The following is a 6,179-nucleotide window of genomic DNA, read 5'->3' as shown; positions in this document are numbered from 1 at the left end:
TTGCAAGAAACTATCAAGGAAACCAGTAGCAATATCTTGCCCGAAAGTGATCCAAATAAGATGTGTTTAGAAAGAAAGCAGGAAGATCAGGTCTTTAAATAGAATCCAACTCCACAAGAACCGGTGAGCCAAAACTGGGACACACAGAAAGGAAAACTGAAACTGCAAACAGAAAACAAAAACAAAGAAGCAAATGTTTTTGGTTGATGCAAGATTGTTGTGAACCAGGGATGCTCCTGCATCACTAACTCTCAATGTGTCCAACCTATCAGCATAACATAGTCAACACCATAGGTCCTCCACCATGATCGTACTTGGTAACAACATCTCTCCTCCTCATAATGACAACAAAATCAGCAAATCATGTGATCAATGTTAGGACCCGAAGGCAACTGAGAGGGGGGGTGAATCCGTTGTCTATTAATTTCTACCCAAATATAACTTAATCAAACTTGATACTTAATATCGGTAAACCAAACCTTATGTCATTTGACAGATTGACAGTTAATATTAATATCGGTGAAACTCAATGCATGAAACAAGGAGAGAAACAACATCCACAACACATAAAACAAAGATTTGTACATGGAAACCCTGTAAGGGGAAAAACCACGGTGGGAAACCTTACCCACAATCAAATGATACTATTGCAGATAGTATGTGTATAAAAATGGGGTTTGCACATTCAAAAAGGCCAACTACCTAGAGCTCACTACTCAATCACAAAATAGGAGTCACACTGATTACAATTGGATGATTAAATCCAATGATAATGTATTGCTCAAAGTAGCATCTCCAATACTGGATTTAGTACCAGTTAAGCTCTGATAATCACCTTCTCTATGGTCTGCTCATATGATATTCAATATTCTCACATACCATGTTACAATACCATAACCATATACTGTCTCTCTATGTTATTCTTCCTTTTTTATCATCTCACAAATGAGATCTTACATATATACCAAAACCTAAGACCAAATGTGTAGGTCGGCTAATTAAGAATATTACAATTAAATCAATTACAAATAAGTCAAGATGTGATGCACCATGTCATCTCAATGCAATTACAACAATATCCAATTGATTAAATCATCTCCATAATGTGTCGTGCTAATCTAGAATAGATAATGCATGCCAGTCCATAACCTAGACCAATTTGTCGGTAACAGCAAATATGTCAACCCGATTAGAACAATAACCAAAATGCCAAAGCCAAGTGTCCAAACCATGTCTTTAACATAACCAAGTGATCTCTAGATGATAACAAGTCATCCTCAGTTCCGGTTAATAATATAACTTGTCGGTGAGCAATATATCGGTGGCTGTGCATAAGTCACTGAACTTGTCGATGAACATAATGTGTCGGTTTCAACATAACCAAAGATATCCAGAAGGATAAGTGTTGATAAGTGTTGACATCAATGACAAAACCAATGCAACACATCCATAATACTAACAATCTCCCCCTTTGGCATTGATAGCAACACAAGATGGAAAAACATCTAAGTGCCAAAACAGAATGCCAAAAACCAAAAACCAACAATCTCTAGAATACTAGAAATTAAAATACAAATGCAGAGAGTATATATCACCCCCCCAATAAGTAATCTCTCCCCAAAGGATAATGTTTGTTTTTCCATAGATATCTCTCCCTGGTATAGGAGCACGTAAGGGTTACAATGCCCTTAACCAGTTTTGGCTTTTGAGACCTTCCAATGGTCATATACAGATATAAGGACTAGCTCTAGTCCATTTGAGTGGTTGTTTAGTTGTTGTTTTTAGAATTTCTCTTATCGGCAAGCCTTACCCTGATGAGGTTGTTTGTGTTTGGTGTAGTTGTATTGGCTATCGGTGAAAGTGGTTTCAAGCTACCCCGATGAACTGATGCGAAAGTATAGGATCAGAGTATTGTTATCGAGTATCGATGGGAATATTTTCATGTTACCCTGACGACCCGATGGGAAAGCATTGGCTTGAAGTGCGTTCGCTAGATGAAGTATTGGAGATCGGAGAGAGTATTTTCACCCTACACCGATAACCTGATGAGATTGCCTTTGCTTGCCAAGTTGTCATCGGGTATCAGAAGGAGCTATTTAGTGTTACATTGATGGAACCTTTTTCCTGTGAACAGTTAATAGGTGAGCGAGTCCGAGAAGATCGGATGATTGTCGCTATACTATTGTGGCAAGATGCACAAAGTTTATCTGCCGCGACTTGGTGACCAAGGTGGGACCCAACAAGAGAAAATCTCAGGCAAGTTAGCGAGTGAGCAAGTCTAGGAAGATCGGATGATTGTTGTTATACCGCTATGGCGAGATGCATGAAGTTTATTCCCCGCAACTTGGTGACCATGGTGGGACCTAGTGACAAAGAAGAGTTTCATTCTGAGCGGTTAGTGAGGCCATGCTAAGGTGGCAGGATAGGGACCCTGGAGCCAATCAGGGGATGCCACATGGCAGAGCGCAAAAAGAGAGATCGAGCAAGATCGGACGAGTGGGATAGCTATTTGGTTATCTTGTCGATGACCTGATGGAAATGCCCAGGAAGCAGAGGAAAGCATCGGCCATCTGACAAAGGGATTTCTTTCTATCCCGACACTCGATGGAAAAGTGCAAAGTGGTGTGTGTAGCCATCAGAGATCAGTAACCCGGTTCTAATATTTTCACCAATAACCAGATGGAAAGTGTGCAGCGGAACCTGTAAGACAATTGCAATTGGAAACCGTTGGTAATGAGATTTATATTGTCCAATAGGAGAAGTTCATAATGGAAGAGAAAATGTATAAAAAGACCCAATGGGCATCTGTAAGAGGTTGATGGTTGAGACATTGATTGGCGATTGCCTTGGAGAAAATGATTGTTTGTTTTCCTGAAATGCAATAGAGAATTCCATTTTCTAGTTTCCAATCAGAGTTTAATTTATGTTCATGATTTGTAATAATGTGTTAAAAATCACTGAAGTTCTCGTATGGTGTTAATGTAAAGCTTATTTTCTTTGTTCTGTGAGTTGTTGGCTTGAACCCATGCATAAGCTCAGAATCTGTAAATAAAGTTTTCCTTTTCAGTTTTTGTTCTTTGTTTGCAATAAACACATGGCTCTAGCTTGAGACTCCACATGATCATTGGAGATTGTCAAGAAGAGCCAATTATGTATAGTAGGGTTTTATTGGTAAGAGTACAGGAGATGACATTATCTATTCTTGCAAACTAGCCCTAGGTGAGCTTGGTGATAGTCCAGCTAGGGTCAGTAACTTGAAGGAGATAACTTGCAGGGGGAAGGACTTTTTTGAGAATTGGAAGAAGATCTAGAAGGCTATACGCCTGAAAACTTATACATTGTGTAACCGAAAGGAGTGTATTTGCCAAACCAAATAGGATGGGTGGTTTTGCAAAGAGAGAACACGTGTGTGTGTGTGTCCTGCACCCCTGCAAGGATATAGTGAGAAAGATTACTTTGTGAGCTTGAGGAAGGTAAGATAAGTAAACAAATGTTAGGGAAGCCCTTAGAAGTTTAAAGGGATAGACTTGGAACCCGGGAAGGGATAGAAGAAACCATCAAAGAATCCCAATTGATGGTAAACTAGGTAGCCTCCCTATCATATTGGTATTAGAGCAAGTTTAGACTTGGGAAGAAAGTAATTGATGTCAGATACTGAATCACTAGAAGAAAATAGTCTCAGAATGGTGACTAATGCAGAGCTAGCCAAGAAGGTAGAAGAACAAGAAGAAGAAAATAGACTCCTGAAAGAAAGATTGCTACAATTGGAGAGAAAACTAGACGTAGTTGAAGACAAAACTGAGAAAGTGACAATCAAGGTCAATGAGGGGAAAGGAAAAGAAGTTGTAGAAGAGGATAGGACTCCTGAACTAGACCCTATTCTACCTGAAGAACCTTTCCTTAATGCAATTAAATCCTTAGGAGGAAAATCTTTAGAAGGACTGCCACTTTTTTGTGGAAAAATGGAGCCAGAGGTAGTCTTAGAATGGATAGAGGGATTGGAGAATCACTTTGAGTGTGATGGAATCAGTGAGGCCCAAAAGGTGAAGGTAGCTAAGTCTAGATTGAGTGGGGCAGCTTTGACTTGGTGGAAGTTTATCCAAGAGGAGAGGCAAAAAGAGGGCAAGAACCCCATAGCCATTTGGAAGGGCATGTTATCCAAGGTGAAAGAGGCATACATCTCTGAAGATTATGAAATCTGGTTGCACAAGAGGAGAGAAAACTTGAGGCAAAGAGATTTGGATTTCAGAAGCTACACTAAGGAATTTCAGAAGTTGTGTCTAAGATCCAAGGTGGTAGAGGATGAGGAGCATCAAGCTAGCCAAATACTTGAATGGCTTGAGATGGAATATTCAAGAGGAGTTTAATTTGTTATGTCCTAACATTGTGCATAAGTTTTATCAATTGGCACTTAAGGTGGAGGAAAAGAGTAAAAAGAAGCAAGAACAAAGCAACAGAGGAAGAGGCAGTTTTGGTGGAAGAGGAGTAGATCAAAGGACCCGAGGAGAGTCCAAACTTATAGAGAAAAGTGAGGATTCACATAGCAAGAGCACCTATAGAGGAAGGGGATCATCTAGCAACCCAGGAAGAGGTAGATATAGTGGACCGAAAAGAGGGTCCTACTTCTCCAACATGAAGTGTTACAATTGCCAAAAGTTGGGTCACCCTACCTATAGATGTCCAAAGAAATCCTCTTCATCTCAAGGAAGTGAAAGAAGAGTGACATATGTGCAAGAAGATGCAGAAAGTAGCAAGACAAAAGATGTAAGCTTAGCTCCTAAAGATGGAGAAAATTTAATGATGAGAAGAGCCTTGATTAAGGAGCCAATCAAAGAAGAACCAACTCAAAGAAGAGCTTTGTTTAGAATCAAATGCAAGGTCCTTGGTAAGGTTTGTAGAGTGGTAATAGACTCAGGATCTACTGACAACATTATGTTAGAGGAAGCTGTAAGTTAATTGAAGTTGAAAATAATTCCACATACGAATCCATATAGGGTCACTTGGCTCAACAAGGAGCAGCATGTGGTAGTAAATGAACAAACACAGGTTGAGTTCAACATAGGTAGTTATAAGGATAAAGTCTTGTGTGACATCCTGCCTATGGATGCTTTCCATCTACTTCTTGGTAGACCATGGTAGTTTGACAGAAAGGCCATTCACAATGGAGAGAATAAATCTTATTCTTTTCAAAAGGATGGAGTTAAATACCATATTCAGTCCCTAAGTGATGAAGGAGAGAGAAGCAAAACTAAAGGCGCAAAGGTGTTACTGGTAGGTGAAAAAGAGTTCATTAACACTCTCAAGGAAGGAGAAGGAGTGGGGTTTGCTCTTATAGTGAAACCAAAAAAAGAAAAGCAAGAAAAGAAGGTCCAAATACCTCATGAAGTGCAACAGATACTAGACAACTTCAAAGCAGTCATAAATGATGGAGCACCAACAACCCTACCTCCTATTAGAGCCATAAGCCATAAGATTGATTTTATTCCAAGAGCATCATTACCCAACAAAGAAGCCTATAAGATGACTCCCAAACATAGCAAGGAAGTGGCTAGACAATTCAAATAATTGTTGGACAAAGGGTTGATAAAGAAGAGCATAAGTCCTTGTGTCGTACCTACAGTGTTAGCACCCAAGAAAGGAGGAACATGGAGGCTATGCACAAATTCAAGAGCCATAAATAGAATCACTATCAAGTACAGATTTCCTATTCCAAGAATTGAAGACTTGATGGATTGCTTGGGAGGTGCAAAGTACTTCACTAAGATTTATCTCAAGAGTGGATACCACCAGATCAAGATAAAGGAAGGTGATGAATGGAAAATAGCCTTCAAACCCAATGAAGCACTTTATGAGTGACTTGTTATGCCATTTGGTCTTAGTAATGCTCCCAGTACATTCATGAAACTCATGAATGAAGTGCTAAAAGATTTTATTGGTAAATTTGTTGTTGTATACGTAGATGATATCTTGATTTTCAGTAGAATTAAAGAGGAACATCTAGAGCATCCTAGTATTGTATTACAAAAATTGTATGATGAGCAACTAACAATAAACTTGGAGAAGTGTGAGTTTATGAAGCAAGAACTTGTCTATCTTGGATTTGTAGTTTCAAGAGGAGATTTGAAGCTGGACACATCAAAGGTGGAAGCCATCACAAATTGGCCAACACCAAAGACATC

Source organism: Cryptomeria japonica, chromosome 11, assembly GCF_030272615.1.
Source record: "Cryptomeria japonica chromosome 11, Sugi_1.0, whole genome shotgun sequence".
NCBI classification, from domain to species: Eukaryota; Viridiplantae; Streptophyta; class Pinopsida; order Cupressales; family Cupressaceae; genus Cryptomeria; species Cryptomeria japonica.
The sequence above is the reverse complement of the archived record's forward strand: the minus strand, read 5'-3'. Positions refer to the sequence as shown.